Source organism: Neovison vison, chromosome X (genome assembly GCF_020171115.1).
Source record: "Neovison vison isolate M4711 chromosome X, ASM_NN_V1, whole genome shotgun sequence".
Lineage (NCBI taxonomy): Eukaryota > Metazoa > Chordata > Mammalia > Carnivora > Mustelidae > Neogale > Neogale vison.
Window position 1 is genome coordinate 84,447,410 of NC_058105.1, and position 18,881 is coordinate 84,466,290.

Consider the following 18,881-nt stretch of genomic DNA (forward strand, 5'->3'; position numbering starts at 1 on the left):
TTCTTACCACTTCTGTTCAACATAGTATTAGAAGTCCTAGCAACAGAAATCAGACAACAAAGAGAAATAAAATGTATCCAAATTGGCAATGAAGAAGTCAAGCTCTCTCTCTTTTCAGATGACATGATCCTTTATATGGAAAACCCAAAAGACTCCACCCCCAAACTACTAAAATTCATTCACCAATTCAGTAATGTGGCAGGATACAAAGTCAATGTACAGAAATCAGTTGCTTTCTTATACACTAACAATGAAAATACGGAAGTGGAAATTAGAGAATCAATTCCATTCACTATAGCACCAAGAACAATAAGATACCTGGAAATAAACCTAACCAAAGAGGTAAAGGATCTGTACTTGAAGAAGTACAGAACACTAGTGAAAGAAATCGAAGAAGACACAAAAAGATGGAAGACCATTCCATGCTCTTGGATCAGAAGAATAAACATTGTTAAAATGTCTATAATCCCTAGAGCAATCTATATTTTTAATGCCATTCCGATCAAAATTCCAACAGTATTTTTTTTAAATATCTGGAGCAAATAATCCAAAAATTTGTATGGAATCAGAAGAGACCCCGAATCGCTAAGGAAATGTTGAAAAACAAAAATAAAACTGGGGGCATCACTTTATCTGATTTCAAGCTTTACTACAAAGCTGTGATCACCAAGACAGCATGGTACTGGCATAAAAACAGACACATAGACCAGTGGAATAGAGTAGAGATCCCAGATACGGACCCTCAACTCTATGGGCAAATAATCTTTGACAAAGCAGAAAAAATATACAGTGGAAAAAAGACAGTCTCTTCAAAAAATGGTGCTGGGAAAACTGGACAGCTATATGTAGAAGAATGAAACTCGACCATTCTCTTACACTGTACACAAAGATAAACTCCAAATGGATAAAAGACCTCAATGTGAGACAGGAATCCATCAGAATCCTAGAGGAGAACATAGGCAGTAACCTCTTGGATATCAGCCACAGCAACTTCTTTCAAGATACGTCTCCAAAGGCAGAGGAAACAAAAGCAAAAATAAACTTTTGGGACTTCATCAAAATCAAAAGCTTCTGCACAGCAAAGGAAACAGTCAAGAAAACAAAGAGGCAACCCACGGAATGGGAGAAGATATTTGCAAATGACAGTACAGACAAAAGGTTGATATCCAGGATCTATAAGGAACTCCTCAAACTCAACTCTCACAGAACAGATAATCATGTCAAAAAATTGGCATAAGACATGAACAGACACTTCTCCAGTGAGGACATACAAATGGCTATCAGACAAATGAAAAAATGTTCATCATCACTAGCCACCAGGGAGATTCAAATTAAAACCAAATTGAGATACCACCTTACACCAGTTAGAATGGCCAAAATTAGCAAGACAGAAAACAACGTGTGTTGGATAGGATGTGGAGAAAGGGGAACCCTCTTACGCTATTGGGGGGAATGCAAGTTGGTGCAGCCACTTTGGAGAACGGTGTGGAGATTCCTCATGAAATTAAAAATAGAACTTCCCTATGACCCTGCCATTGCACTCCTGGGTATTTACACCCAAGATACAGATGTAGTGAAAAGAAGGCCATCTGTACCCCAATGTTTATAGCAGCAATGGCTACGGTTGCCAAACTGTGGGGAGAACCAAGATTCCCTTCAATAGATGAATGGATAAGGAAGATGTGGTCCATATACACTATGGAGTATTATGCCTCCATCAGAAAAGATGAATATCCAACTTTTCTAGCAACATGGACAGGACTGGAGGAGATTATGCTGAGTTAAATAAGTCAAACAGAGAGAGTCAATTATCATATGGTTTCACTTGTTTGTGGAGCATAACAAATAATATGAAGGACATATGGAGATGGGGAGGAGAAGGGTGTTGAGGGAAATCGGAATGGGAGATGAACCATGAGAGACTATGGACTCTGAAAAACAATCTGAGGATTTTGAAGGAGAGGGCTGTGGGAGGTTGGGGGAGCCTCGTGTTGGGTATTATGGAGGGCACATATTGCATGGAGCACTGGTTGTGGTGCCTAAACAATAAATTATGTTATGCTAAAAAGAAATAATAATAATAATAAAGAGAAAAATAAATAAAGACACAAATAAGTGGAATGGTATCCCATGTGCATGTATTAGAAGAATTAATATTTGTGAAGTGTCCATACTCCCAAAAGGCTTCTATATATTCATTTTTTATTATGTTCAGTTAGCCACTGTTTGTGACATCATTAGTTTTTAATGTAGCATACAGTGATTCATCAGTCACATATAACAACCAGTGCCCATCATAGCACGTGCCCTCCTTAATACCCATACCCTGTTAGCCCCTCCCATGCCCATCCTTCTCTATGACATCCTAAGTTTATTTCCCAGAGTCCATAGTCTCTCATGCTTTGTGTCCCTCTCTTATTTCTCCCCCTTCAGATATCCTTCCCTTCACCCATGGTCCTCTGTATTATTGCATATGTTTCACATATGAGTGCAACTACATGAAAATTCTTTCTCTGCTTGACTTTCTTCACTTAGCATAACCCCTCCAGTTCCATCTATGTCGATGCAAATGGCAGGTATCCATCCTTTCTGATGGCTGAGTAGTATTCCATTGTATATTTGGACCATATGTTCTTTATCCATTTATCTGTTGAAGGGTATCTTGCTGCCTTCCACAGTTTGGCTATTGTGGACATTGCTGCTGTGAACATTAGGGTGCATGTGTCCCTTCTTTTCACTACATCTGTATCTTTGTGGTAAATATCTAGTATTGCAATTGCAGTGTCAAGTGTAGCTCTATTTTTAACACCTTGAGGGAACTGAACAGTGTTTCTCAAAGTAGGTGTACCAGCTTGCATTTCCACCAACAATGTAAGATGGTTCCCCTTTCTCCAACTCCTCTCCAAAATTTGTTGTACCCTGCCTTGTTAATTTTTGCCATTCTAACTGGTATAATGTGGTCTCACAACGTGGTTTTGATCTGTACTTCCCTGATGGCTAGTGATGTTGAACATTTTTTTCATTTGTCTCTTATCCATTTGCATCTCTTTTTTGGAGAAAAGTCTGCTCATGTCTTCCACCCGTTTTTTTTTTGTTTTTTTTTTTTTTTTTTTTTTTTTTTTTTTACTAGGTTATTTGTTTTTTGAGTATTGAATTCGAGTAGTTCTTTATAGATCTTGGATATCACCCCTTTATATATTCAATCTCTATGAGCGTTGAATGATGTTTTCACAGAAATAAAAAAAAGACATCATGAAATTTAAACGGAACCTGAAAAAAAGGCAAAAGTGCCAAGCATACATAAGAATGAGCAAGGTGAAATGCATTACTTTGCCTGATTTTTAGTTATATTATAAAACTGTACTTATGTGGTACATGGACTGCACACTCAGTTGAGCATCTGGCTCGGTATTCTCTCAGGGTTGTGGGACTTAGCCCTTGTTGAGCTTTGCACTTATTATGGAGTCTGCTTGAGATTCTCTCTCTCTCTGTGTCCCACAGAGACAGCGAGTGCTGTCTCTCTGTCTATGTCATAAATAAATGAGTGAATGAATAAATAAGTATATAAATAAATAAATAAATAAATAAATAAATAAAATAAAACTATGGTAATAAAAAGTGTGTTCTGACATAAAAACAGGCACATAGAATCAATGGGATAGAATCAAGATGGCATAAATAAACTCATGCACATACAGTCAATTAATATTTGACAAGGAAGCCATCCTCCTTAATAAATGTGTTAGAAAAAATTGGATATTCATACATAAAATTATAAAACTAGACCTCTATCTTACACCACTCACAGAAAGTAATCTGAAGTGGGTTAGAAACTTAAAAGTCAACCAGAAACTATATAAATCCTGAAGGAAAACAACAAAAAATCTATTTGACATGGTTCTTGACAATTACTTTTTGGTATAACACCTAAGGTACAAGCAAAAAATGGAGAAGTAAGTAAGTGGAATTACATCAAATTAAAATACTTTTGCATGCAAAACAACCTATTACCAAAATGAAAACACAAGCTACAGAATGAGTAAAAATATTTCCAAACCATTTATCTAATAAGTGTTAATTTACAAAATATGAAAATGGCTCATATAACTCAATAGCAAAAATACCCAAATAATCTAATTAGAAATGAACAAAAGATATGAATAGATATTTTTTCCAAAGAATATGTGTGAATGACCAATAAGTATATAAAAAGTATTCAGTATCATCAATCATGACAGAAATGCAAATAAAAACTACAGTAGGATACAACCTCATGTTTACTGGAATTCCTATCATCAAAAAGAGAAGAGTTAACAAATGCTGGTGAATAAACGGAGAAAAGAGAACACTTGTGCACTGTTGGCGAAATACATAATTGGTGCAGCTGCTATGGAAAACAGCAGAGAGGTTCCTCAAAAAAATTAAAAGAAAAATATACCATATAATTCAGTAATTCCACTTCTTGGTATATATCTAAAGGAAATGAGAACACTATGTCAAAAAGATATCTGCATCATCAAAAGTGAGCATTGCCATGCTTATTACAGCATTATTTAAAATAATATATATGATATCTATATATTTATATATGAGTAATATTTAGCCATAAGACTATGTAGAGAATGAATAAATGATAGATAGATAGATAGATAGATAGATACAGATATAGATACAGAGATATATAGATGATATAGATAGATGAATATCTTTAAATATATAAAGGAATATTATTTAGCCATATGAATGATGTAAATCCTGTCATTTGCAACAACTTGAGTAGACCTTGAGGGCATTATACTAAGTCAAATAAGTCACACAAATAAAGGCAAATACTGTATGATCTCATTTATACATAGAATCAAAAAGAAAAAGTATGTCATGAGAAAGAGATCAAATTTGTGGTTACCTGAGGTAGGGGGTGGGTGGTAGGTGAATTAGATAAAGGTGATCAAAAGTTACAACCTTTCATTATAAAGTAAAAAATTATTAGAGATATTATGAATATAGTTAACATTGCTGTATGTTATGTTTGATACATGCCTAGAGAGCAGGTCCTAAAATTCTCATCATGAATTGTTTTATTTTTATTTATTTATTTATTTATTTATTTATTTACATCCGAGATAATGGGTGTTAACCGAACTTGTGGTAATATTTTCACAATATATGTAATTCACTGCACTGTATATGTAATTCAATACATATACATGCAATGACTTGAATGTAAACTTATAAAGTGCTGTATGTCATTTAAATTTCAATAAAGCTAGAAATAATAAATATTATTATCTAGTTCTAGTGTTATATTAATGTTAGCTTTATGGAACTTTAAAAAGTGTCATTGCCACTTCTATTAAATGGAAAATATTGTCAAGATTTGCAATTATTTTTTTAAGTGTTCGGAATAAACCATTAGTAAAAATAACTGCTTGGTTCTTCCTTTTTTTGGATACATTATTGTTTTCTTTAATATAAATATATATATGTGTCTATTCAAATTATATTTGTTTTCTTGTGTGAGTTTTGGTAGCTCATGTCTCTCAAGGTATTGAGACATTCTTGCAAGTTATCAAATTTACAAACATACAATTATTTCTACTATTCCTGTAGTTTTAAATATTTTAAATATAATATAAATATAAACATTTTTAAAACCAGTAGTGATTGCCTATTCTTCATTACCAAATTTTGTTTGAATAATTTGGTCCTTTTGCATTAAAAATAGTTATTAGCATGGAGGGCATTAGGAGAAGGAAAGGAAAAGTGAAGGGGGCGGAAATTGGAGGGGGAGAAGAACCATGAGAGACTGTGCACTCTGACAAACAAACTGATGATTTTAGAGGGGGAGGTGGGGAGCCAGGTGGTGGGTATTAAAGAGGGCATGTATTGCTTGGAGCACTGTGTGTTACATGTAAACAATGAATCTTGGAACACTACATCAAAAATTAATGATGTATTGTATGGTGACTAACATAACACAATTTTAAAAAATAAAACACATGTCTTTTTTTTTTTTTTTTTTTTTTTTTTTTTTTTTTTTTTTCCCAATTTATTTATTTTCAGAAAAACAGTATTCATTATTTTTTCACCACACCCAGTGCTCCATGCAAGCTGTGCCCTCTATAATACCCACCACCTGGTACCCCAACCTCCCACCCCCCCGCCACTTCAAACCCCTCAGACTGTTTTTCAGAGTCCATAGTCTCTCATGGTTCACCTCCCCTTCCAATTTACCCAAATTCCCTACTACTCTCTAACGCCCCTTGTCCTCCATGCTATTGGTTATGCTCCACAAATGAGTGAAACCATATGATAATTGACTCTCTCTGCTTGACTGATTTCACTCAGCATAATCTCTTCCAGTCCCGTCCATGTTGCTACAAAAGTTGGATATTCGTCCTTTCTGATGGAGGCATAATACTCCATAGTAAAACACATGTCTAAATAGAAAAAAAAAAGTTAAAGATGTACTATTGCCACTTTATTAATCGTTGTGTCAGTCTATAACTTATTTTCCCCTTTTTAATTTAAATTTTTTTCTTTATTTAAATTCAATTAGCCAACATATCATTAGTTTTAGATATAGAGTTCAGTAATTCATCAGTTTCACATAACACCCAGTGTTCATCACATCATATGCCCTCTTTGATGTCCATCACCCTGTTACCATATCCCCCACCCACCTTCTCTCCAGGAACCCTCATTTTGTTTCCTATAGTAAAGTGCCTTTCATTGCTTGTCTCCCTCTCTAATTTCTTCCCATTCAGTTTTCCCTCCTTCCCCTATGATATGGTGTGCTGTTACTTATATTCCACATATGAGTGAAACCTAATGATAACTGTGTTTTTCTCATTGACTTAATTTGCTCAGCATAATACCCTCTAGTCTCATGCACATCATTGTAAATGACAAGATTTAATTCTTTTAGATGGCTGAGTAATATTCATATATATATATATATATATATATATATATATATATATATATAACCTCTTCTTTATCCATTCATCTGACAGTACATTTCTTTTGAGGTAGGCTCAGTCTCTGTCATCTCTGAGGGCTAGCCCATCCCTCTACCATTTCCTACTAGCTTCCTGTCAGCTGCAGGCTCTCTGCCCTTTGACACATAATGCTAATGCCTACTCATGAAAGAAAATGGAGCAGAATTATATGACAGGTCTTTGATGAGTCATGCTGACTCTTGATGATCACCACATCTTTTTCTGAGTGTTCACAAGCCATTCTTCTGTTTCATTCTAGAATTTGTTTAGTGGTGACACCAAGAGCTTTGGTCTATAAGGAAATTGAGATAACCTCACTCTCCCCATTTTTGTCCACCACTGGTAGTGCATTGCATAGTGTCACCCCAAAATGCATGTCCACATGGAACCTCAGAATGTGAAATTATTTTGAAATAGGGCCTTTGCAGATGTAACTACATAGGTTAAGATGATGTCACATTGAATTAGAATGATAATTTTTTAAGAAAGCCTAGGAAAATAACACACTACCTTTGCTTATCCCCAGAATTTCTGCCTACCTCCCACTACACCCTCCAAAAAAAAACCACTTAGCCTTTTGTCAGCAGTCACTTGTTCAGCATTTTCCAGTGCCTGGAGATATAATTCATCCAGGATTCAAGATGCTAACTAGTTAAAAATTACCAGTTATTTTCTTGGCCCTTCTTTCTTTCTATCCCTAGAGTTGCTTCCTTATTTTCAAAATTTGTTTTCTTTCTTTCACAAAAAATTTGGTTTTGATGACATAGATGGTAGAAGCAAGATGGGAATTAAGAAGTGGTGTTTGTGTGTGTGTGTGTTTACTTATTTGTCCCTTTTTTTTTTAAATTCCACAAAAAATGTTTCTTCATCTCCAAACATCAGGCTGATCCCATTCTCAGGGTTTACTTTTCTTTTTCCTTCTTCTTCCTGTATTTGACTTCTTTGAAGATCACTTGGTGCTATTTAAAACTATCATCAAACTAAAATGGCAGTTAAACTTATCTACTACAATAGCCCTTCTTTTTTTTTTTTGAGGGTTAAAATTCTTGCATATTTTTAAAGTGCTTATTTATCTATCTATCTATTTATTTATTTATTTATTTATTTATTTTCAGCGTAACAGTATTCATTGTTTTTGAGCCACACCCAGTGCTCTATGCAATCCGTGTCCTCTCCAATACCCACCACCTGGTTCCCCCAACCTCCCCCCCACCCCTTCAAAACCCGCAGATTGTTTTTCAGGGTCCATAGTCTCTCATTAGTTCACCTCCCCTTCCAATTTCCGTCAACTCCCTTCTCCTCTCCATCTCCCCTTGTCCTCCAAGCTATTTGTTATGCTCCACAAATAAGTGAAACCATATGATAATTGACTCTCTCTGCTTGACTTATTTCACTCAACATAATCTCTTCCAGTCCCGTCCATGTTGCTACAAAAGTTGGGCATTCATCCTTTCTGATGGAGGCATAATACTCCATAGTGTATATGGACCACATCTTCCTTGTCCATTCATCCGTTGAAAGATATCTTGGTTCTTTCCACAGTTTGGCAACCATGGCCAATGCTGCTATAAACATTGGGGTACAGATGGCCCTTCTTTTCACTACATCTGTATCTTTGTGGTAAATACCCAGTAGTGCAATTGCAGGGTCAATAGCCCTTCAAAGTGTCTTTTGGGCTGTATGATTTGTAGTTCATTTTTTGGAGAATTTTTTACCCATTTGAAAGAAAGGATAAAGAGAGAGCACTTGAATGGGAGTGGTGAAGGGCAGAGAAAGAGGGAGAAACACATTCCCTGCTCAGAAGGAAACCTGCCATGGCGCTCAATACCAGGACCCCAGGATCACAACCCAAGCTGAAGGCAGATGCAAGTCACCCAGGAACCCCTTTAGTTCATTTTCAAAGAATTAGCTTGTCTTTATGACTGTCATGGATTTGTACCTTAGAAAGTATTACTGGGTGGTGTTTGAGGTCATATTATAAATTTAGATTTTAGATTTCAATGGTAAGGGGTGAGTTCTATCCTATAGAACCCCTCCCAGACACCAAGGCTGCCTGCTTCGTATGACTCTGATTTCCAGATTTTTTTTTCAATTTATTTATTTTCAGAAAAACATTATTCATTATTTTTTCACCACACCCAGTGCGCCATGCAAGCCGTGCCCTCTACAATACCCACCACCTGGTACCCAACCTCCCACCCCCCCTGCCACTACAAACCCCTCAGAATGTTTTTCAGAGTCCATAGTCTCTCATGGTTCACCTCCCCTTCCAATTTACCCCAACTCCCTTCTCCTCTCTAACGCCCCTTGTCCTCCACGCTATTTGTTATGCTCCACAAATAAGTGAAACCATATAATTGACTCTCTCTTCTTGACTGATTTCACTCAGCATAATCTCTTCCAGTTCCGTTCATGTTGCTACAAAAGTTGGGTATTCATCCTTTCTGATGGAGGCATAATACTCCATAGTGTATATGGACCACATCTTCCTTATCCATTCATCCTTTGAAGGGCATCTTGGTTCTTTCCATAGTTTGGCGACTGTGACCATTGCTGCTATAAACATTGGGGTACAGATAGCCCTTCTTTTCACGACATCTGTATCTTTGGGGTAAATACCCAGGAGTGCAATGGCAGAGTCATAGGGAAGCTCTATTTTTAATTTCTTGAGGAATCTCCACACTGTTCTCCAAAGAGGCTGCACCAACTTGCATTCCCACCAACAGTGGAAGAGGGTTCCCCTTTCTCCACATCCTATCCAACACATGTTGTTTCCTGTTTTGTTAATTTTGGCCATTCTAACTGGTGTAAGGTGATATCTCAATGTGGTTTTAATTTGAATCTCCCTGAGGGCTAATGATGATGAACATTTTTTCATGTGTCTGATAGCCATTTGTATGCCTTGATTGGAGAAGTGTCTGTTCATATCTCCTGCCCATTTTTTGATATGTTTGCCTGTTTCGTGTGTGTTTAGTTTGAGGAGTTCATTCATTACAGATCCTGGATATGAACCTTTTGTCTCTACTGTCATTTGCAAATATCTTCTCCCATTCCGTTGGTTGCCTCTTTGTTTTTTTGACTGTTTCCTTTGCTGTGCAGAAGCTTTTGATTTTGATGAAGTCCCAGAAGTTTATTTTCGCTTTTGTTTCCTTTGCCTTTGGAGACATAACTTGAAAGAAGTTGCTGTGGCTGATATCAAATAGATTACTGCCTATGTTCTCCTCTAGGATTCTGATGGATTCCTGTCTCACGTTGAGGTCTTTTATCCATTTTGAGTTTATCTTTGTGTACGGTGTAAGAGAATAGTCGAATTTCATTTTTCTACATATAGCTGTCCAGTTTTCCCAGCTCCATTTATTGAAGAGACTGCCTTTTTTCCACTGTATATTTTTTCCTGTTTTGTCGAAGATTAATTGACCATAGAGTTGAGGGTCCATAACTGGGCACTCTACTCTGTTCCACTGGTCTATGTGTCTGTCTTTATGCCAGTACCATGCTGTCTTGGTGATCACAGCTTTGTAATAAACTTGAAATCCCGTAACGTGATGCCCCCAGCTTTATTTTTGTTTTTCAACATTTCCTTAGCGATTCGGGTTCTCTTCTGATTCCATACATATTTTAGGATTATTTGCTCCAGCTCTTTGAAGAATACCGATGGCATTTTGATTGGAATGGCATTAAAAGTATAGATTTCTCTAGGCAGTATAGACATTTTAACAATGTTTATTCTTCTAATCCAAGAGCATGGAGTGGTCTTCCATCTTTTTGTGTCTTCTTCAATTTCTTTCATGAGTGTTCTGAAGTTCCTGAAGTACAGAACTTTTACCTTTTTTGTTAGGTTTATTCCCAGGTATCTTATGGTTCTTGGTGCTATAGTAAATGGAATCAATTCTCTAATTTCCTTTTCTGTATTTCCACTGTTAGTGTATAAGAAAGCCACTGATTTCTGCACACTGACTTTTTATCCTGCCACGTTGCTGAATTGCTGTATGAGTTCTAGTAGATTGGGGGTGGAGTCTTTTGGGTTTTCTATATAAAGAATCACGTCATCTGCGAAGAGAGAGAGTTTGACTTCTTCACTGACAATTTGGATACCTTTTATTTCTCTTTGTTGTCTGATTGCTGTTGCTAGGACTTCTAATACTATGTTGAACAAGAGTGGTGAAAGTGGGCATTCTTGTCTTATTCCTGATCTCAATGGGAAGGCTGCAAGATTTTTCCCATTGAGCATGATATTTGCTGTGGGTCTTTCATAGATAGATTTGATGAGGTTCAGGAATGTTCCCTCTATCCCTATACGTGGAAGCGTTTTAATCAGGAATGGATGCTGGATTTTGTCAAATGTTTTTTCTGCATCAATTGAGAGGACCATGTGGTTCTTCTCTCTTCTCATATTAATTTGTTGTATCACACTGATTGATTTGCAAATGATGAACCATCCTTGTAGCCCAGGGATGAATCCCACCTGATCTTGGTGGATAATCTTTTTAATGTGCTGTTGGATTCTGTTGGCTAGGATCTTGTTGAGAATCTTAGCATCCATATCCATCAGTGATATTGGTCTGAAATTCTCCTTTTTGGTAGGTTCCTTGCCTGTTTTGCGGATCAGGGTAATGTTGGCTTCATAGAAAGAGTCAGGAAGTTTTACTTCTGCTTCAATTGTTTGAAACAGCTTGAGGAGAATAGGTGTTATTTCTTCTTTGAAAGTTTGGTAGAATTCCCCAGGGAATCCGTCAGGTCCTTGGCTCTTGTTTCTGGGAGTTTTTGATCACTGCTTCAATCTCGTTACTAGATATTGGTCTATTCAGGTTATCGAATTCTTCCTGGTTCAATTTTGGGAGTTTATAGTTTTTCAGGAATGCATCTATTTCATCTAGGTTGCTAAGCTTATTGGCATATAACTGTTGATAATAAATTCTGATGATTGTTTCTACTCCCTTGGTGTTCGTTGTGATATCTCCCTTTTCATTCATAATTTTATGAATTTGGTTTTCTCTCTTTTCTTTTGGATTAGTGTCATCAATGGTTTATCGATTATTGAATCTTTCAAAAAACCAGCTTCCGGTTTCATTGATAAGTTCTACTGTATCTCTGGTTTCTACCTCATTGATCTCATCTTTAATCTTGATGATTTCCCTTCTTATGTGTGGAGTTGGTTTGATTTGTTGTTGATTCTCCAGTTCTTTAAGGTGTAGAGACAGCTGGTGTATTCTGGATTTTTCAGTATTTTTGACGGAGGCTTGGATGGCTATGTATTTCCCCTTAAGGACCGCCTTTACTGTATCCCATAGGTTTTGGACTGAAGTGTCTTCATTTTCATTGGTTTCCATGAATTGTTTCAGTTCTTCCTTGATCTCATGGTTGATCCAAGCATTCTTTTTTTTTTTTCTCCCAATTTATTTATTTTCAGAAAAACAGTATTCATTATTTTTTCACCACACCCAGTGCTCCATGCAAGCTGTGCCCTCTATAATACCCACCACCTGGTACCCCAACCTCCCACCCCCCTGCCGCTTCAAACCCCTCAGACTGTTTTTCAGAGTCCATAGTCTCTCATGGTTCACCTCCCCTTCCAATTTACCCAAATTCCCTACTACTCTCTAACGCCCCTTGTCCTCCATGCTATTGGTTATGCTCCACAAATGAGTGAAACCCTATGATAATTGACTCTCTCTGCTTGACTTATTTCACTCAGCATAATCTCTTCCAGTCCCGTCCATGTTGCTACAAAAGTTGGATATTCGTCCTTTCTGATGGAGGCATAATACTCCAAGCATTCTTAAGTAAGGTGGTCTTTAGCGTCCAGGTGTTTGAGTTCCTTCTGATTTTTTCTAGTTATTGGGCTCCAGTTTCAAACCATTGTGATCTGAGAATATGCACGAAATAATATCAGTCTTTTGGTATCAGTTGAGTCCTGATTTGTGACCCAGTATGTGGTCTATTCTTGAGTAGTTTCCATGTGCACTTGAGAAGAATGAGTATTCTGTTGTTTTAGGGTGGAATGTTCCGTATATATCTGAGGTCCATCTGTTCCAATGTGTCATTCATTGTTCTTGTTTCTTTATGATTTTCTGCTTCGATGATCTGTCTATTTCTGAGAGAGGCGTGCTAACATCTCCTATGATTAGTGTATTCATATCAATATGACTCTTTATCTTGATTAACAGTTTCTTAATAATTGGCTGCTCCCATATTGGGAGCATAGATATTTACAATTGTTAGATCATCTTGGTGGATAGTCCCTTTAAGATTTACGTAGTGTCCTTCTGCATCTCTGACTACAGTCTTTAGTTTGAAGTCTAATTTATCTGATATGAGAATTGCTACCCCAGCCTTCTTTTGAGGCCCATTGGCAGGTATGAAAGATGCTTCTCCATACCTTCACTTTCAGTCTGTGTGTATCTTTAGGTTCAAAATGGGTCTCTTGCAGACAACATATGGATGGGTCCTGTCGTTTTATCCAATCTGCAACCCTGTGCCGTTTTATGGGTGCATTTAGGCCATTCACATTGAGAGTGATTATTGATAGATACGTTTTTATTGACATCGAGTTACCTTTGAAGTCTTTCTTTCTGTAGACTGTCTCTATATTTCTGTTCAATGCTATTCTTAGGATTTTTCCTTTTTTATAGAACCCCCCTTAATATTTCCTGCAGTGTTGGCTTCGTGGTTGCATAGTCTTTTAAGCCTTGCCGGTCTTGGAAACTCTTTATCTCTCCATCCATTTTGAATGTCAGTCTTGCTGGATAAAGTATTCTTGGCTGCATGTTCTTCTCATTTAGTGCCCTGAATATATCTTGCGAGCCTCCTCTGGCTTGCCAGGTCTCTGTGGACAGGCCTGACGTTATTCTGATGGGCTTCCCTCTGTAAGTAAGGAGCCTCTTTGCCCTGGCGGCTTTCAAGAGATTATACCTACAATTATAATTCCTCAATTTGACTATCAGGTGTCGTGATTTTTTTTGTAATGTATAATCTTGGGTGGAGACCGTTCAGCCTCTAGTACATGAACGCTGGTTCCATTCCCGAGATTGGGAAAATTTTCATGAAGGACTTGTTCCACTATATCTTCTAGACTTCTTTCTTTCTCCTCCCCTTCAGGGATTCCAATAATGCTGACGTTGGAACGCTTCATGGCATCATTTATTTCCCTGATTCTGTTTTCATGGTTTCTAAGCTTTTTGTTCCAGGCTTCCTCCTGATCCCTTCTCTCTATCTGTTTGTCCTCCAGATCACTAATTCTATCTTCTGTCTCTGTTACCCTAGCTGTGAGAGAGTTTAGATTAGATTGGAACTCATTGAGAGCATTGTGAACCTCCTCCCTGGTAGCTTTAAGCTCCACCCTAACATTGTGAACATGCTGTTTTGCCTTAATCAATTCCGTTTGGTCATCCATGGCTTTCTCCAACCTAGATATTGCCTGGATAATTGTTAGCCTGAATTCTCTTTCGGACATATTGTCTATGTTGATAGTCATTAGCTCTGTTGCAGAAGTTCCATCCTCTGTATTTTTCTTCTGTTGGGCATTCCTCGTCCTAGTCATTTTGGTGGGAGATGTCTGAACAGATGTTGCTGGATGTATCAACTGTGGTACAGTCAAGATGCACCCTGGAACATTTCTGAGCAATCAGGATTCCCCACCCAAATGAGAGACAAAAGAAAAGAAAAAGAAATAGAGAGAGAGAGAGGAAAGAAAGGGATGATGAAAGAGAAGGATCAGCCCAGATGGGCCCCAAGGTAAGATTTATGAAGTAGACAAACAAAAAGAGAGAAAAAGACTGATACAAGTATATGACGATAGAAAAAAATATATATATATGCAAATAAAGGAAGAACCTCGTCAAAAAGAACCCCAAGTGTAAGATTTATATGCTATCAAGACAAACACAAAAACACAGAAACACTGGTGGAATAAGATGGGACAGTTCTTATAAATTTTCAGTGTGTGCAAGGAAGGGTGTTTTGATTCTTCCTGGATGTATCTTGATGTATTTGTTAAAGGACTCTACTTTCCTAAGATAAAGGGGATTAAAAATTGGTTTACCTATAGGGATAGTATTGATTGTGGAAAGGGGATTACTTTGAAGTTTAACTCTATATGAATATTAGAGGATAAAAATAAAAAGGAATAAACTAGACTAAACTAAACTAAAATTTAAAAAAGGAATTCAAAAAATAAAAATGCAAAAAAAACAGAGGTGTATGTATCAAAAAGTTCACGTTAGAAAGGTATTATGGAATTTGATGTACTGTAAGGCTCGCTGTGATGGTAAATAGGTTAAAAAAATTACCTATGTGTAAAAAAAAAAAAAAAAAGAACCAAAATAGTGGGAACGAGTGAACAATAAAAGTTTTCCTATGAGGTAGTGGTTGTTCTCTTGTAGTCCTTTTAATTTCTCTCTCTCTTTTTTTTTTTTTTCTTTCTTGGTTTGTTTTCTGGGGTAGGGGCCTGCCAGGTGGGTTGTCAGTCAATGAAGTTTCCTGAGTTAAGTCCTCCCGCCCCCCTCAAGAGGGTGGACTCTGAGGAAACTGTTTTTTTCCAGGCTTTTGTTCTCTGGCGGTTTTTATGTTTGTTCACTTTTTTTTTTCTCACCTTGACCGCCTTTGATGGTTTTTTTAGTTTTAGAGGAAAACAAACTGCACCCTGTTCTCCCTCTCAGAGAGAATCCTCAGTCTGGATGCAGAGCCTAAATAAGTTCCCCCTTGGCCACTGGCAGAGCAGGTTCCAATTTGCAGACCCTGAGGATGCAGGATTTTGCTTGTACCCAAATCCAAGGCAGTGGCAGCTTTCTGGGAGCTCCTGACCACCAGAGAGGTTCCAAGCAGCAATCGCACACTGAGATTTTGCCACTGGCCCAGGCTGGGATTGCCTGGCCTTGCTGGGTCTAAGAGTGCCCAGCTTGCACCCGCCTCTTTCAGGGGTGGTTATGGGTCGCACGCGCGTCTCACGCACTTAGAACAAGGCACAGGTCTGAGAGCACCAGGCTGGGCTTTTGCGCACCTCTGTCAGGGGAGAGTTTGGGGTGCGCGGATTAGGCTTTGGAAACAATGGTGTGGGTCAAGGAGCGCCAGCCGGGTCTTTGTCACTCTCTCAGGGGAGCATGAGGGATGTGCGCGCATATCTCAGGCTTTGTAGTAGGGCTCGCGCGTTCTGCCCACCGGCGTGGCTCCCATCCCCTCACAGGAGCCAGAACCCATGCATTCTTGGGCGCTCTGGCAGCTTAGTGACCAAGACCTGGTTTCTTTCACCACACTCTCTGCCTCAGCGCCTGGGAGGCTGTCCTGGGACCGGGGACTTAAGCCTCTGTCCCAAGCTGCCCCGATTCCCACAATTTCCCCCCACGATCCTTTGCTCTTTCAGAGTGCTTTCAACCAGTCTCCAAGTTAATGCTGGTCCCCAGACACAGGACACTCTTGCTCATATTGGGGTATTACTTTCCAACCGGTCGCCTCTGGTGGCTCCCTCCCCCTTTTGTTTATCTTCTGATATGAGTCCGCTGTTCCCCCTCCGCTTTAACTACCCACTGGCGTCTTCTGCCCCTGTAGAGATCCAGACGTGTATGATTCTGATCTCAGGCTAATTTAATAGGTGAATGGAGTTCTTTGGTAGCTAATCAGCTCACTTTGTGGTACCGGCTGAAAAGGCGCCTCCTCCTACTCCCCCGCCATCTTGTCCCCCCAATTTCATTATTTTTAATATTTTTTAAAAGATTTTACTTATTTATTTGACAGACAGAGATCACAAGTAGGCAGAGAGGCAGGCAGAGAGAGAGGAGGAAGCAGGCTTCCCATCGAGCAGAGAGCCCAATGTGGGTCTTGATCCCAGGACACTGGGATCATGGCATGAGCTGAAGGCAGAGGGTTTAACCACTGAGCCACCCAGACTTCCCCTCAATTTCATTTTTCAAATTGCTGGAACAAACAATCCTAAAATTTGTATGGAACTAGAAAGACCCCGGATCACCAAGGAAATGTTGAAAAAGAAAACCCAAGCTGGGGGCATCACATTGCCTGATTTCAAGCTTTATTACAAAACTGTGATCACCAAGACAGCAGGGTACTGGCACAAAAACAGACACATAGACCAGTGGAACAGAGTAAAGAGCCCAGATATGGACCCTCAACCCTGTGGTAAAATAATCAACAAAGCAGTAAGAAACATTGTGTGGAAAAAAAGACCATCTCTTCAAAAAGACAGTGCTGGGTAAATTGGACAGCTACATACAGAAGAATGAAACTTGACCATTTTCTTACAGCATTCACAAACATAAACTCAAAATGGATGAAAGACCTCAAAGTGAGACAGGAATGCATCAAAATCCTAGAGGAGAACTTACACAGTAACCTCTTCAACATCAGCCACGGTAACTTCTTTCAAGACACGTCTCCAAAGGCAAGGGAAACAAAAGCAAAAATGAACTTTTGGGATTTCATCAGGATAGAATGCTTCCGCACAGCAAAAGAATCATTCAACAAAACAAAGAGACCATCCATGGAATGGGAGAAGATATTCACAAATGACACTACAGACAAAGGGCTGTTATTAAGATCTACAAAGAACTTCTCAAACTCAACACCCAAAAACCAGATCATCAAGTCAAAAAAAGGGAAGAAGACATGACACTTCTCCGAAGACATACAAATGGCTAACAGACACATGAAAATATGTTCATCATTATTAACCATCAGGGAAATTCAAATCATATCCACTTTGAAATACCACCTTACACCAGTTAGAATGGCAAAAATTGACAATGAATGTTGGAGAGGTTGTGGAGAAAGGGGAACCCACTTATACTGTTGGTGTGAATGCAAGTTGGTGCAGCCATTTTGGAAAACAGTGTGGAAGTTCCTTTAAAAACTAAAAACAGTGCTACCCTATGACCTGGCAATTGAACTCCTGAGTATTCACCCCAAAGATACAGGTGTAGTGAAATGAAGAGCCTTATGTATTCTTTGTTAGTTTTGGTCTGTCCTTCCCAGTCAAAGAGTCCCCTTTAATATATCTTGCAAGGCTGGTCTAGTGGTCATAGACTCCTTTAGTTTTGGTCTAGAAATTACCTACCTGAATTAGGTAATTCGAAATTACCAATTCTGAGTGGTAACTTTGCTCTATAGAGTATTCTGGGCTGAATATGTTTTCCCATTCAGCACCTTAAATAATTCATGTCACTTCTTTACAGCTTGGCATGTTTCTGTGGAAAGATCTGTTGTTGAATTTATTTGTCTTCCCTTATAAGTTAAGGACTTCTTTTGTCTTGCAGCTTTTAGGATTATTCCTCTCTCTCCATGTTTTATAAATTCAGCTATGACATGTCTTGCTGTTGGTCTGCTTTTACTGATTTTGGTGGGAGTGTTTTTTGCCTCCTGTATTTTGAAATCTGTTTCTTTCTCCAGATTAAGGAAGTTTCGGTATAATTTCCTCAATAAACTTTCTGCCCACTTTCTCCTCTTTTCTTATTCTGTGACTCTTATGACAGGAATATTATTATTCTGTATGGAGTCATTGGGTTGCCTATGTCTACATTTGTGATCCATTCTTTCTGTTTCTTTCCAGCTTCATTATTAGTTTCCATTATTGTAGTTTCAACATCACTTATTTGTTCCTCTGCTACTCCCATCCTTGTGGTCATTACATCCAGTCACTTTGAATCTTGGTTATTGCATTTTCATTTTGGCCTGAGTAGTTTTTGGTCTTTCATCTCTACAGTAAGGGACTCCCTGTCATTTTCTATGCTTTTCTGAGGCCCAGCTACTATCCTTCTGATCATTGCTTTAAATTCTAGATGAGGTATATGACTTATAACTGTTTCTATTAGATCCCCAGCTGTGATCTTTTCCTGTTCTTTCTTTTGGGGAGAATTCCTCTGTCTTGGGATTTTG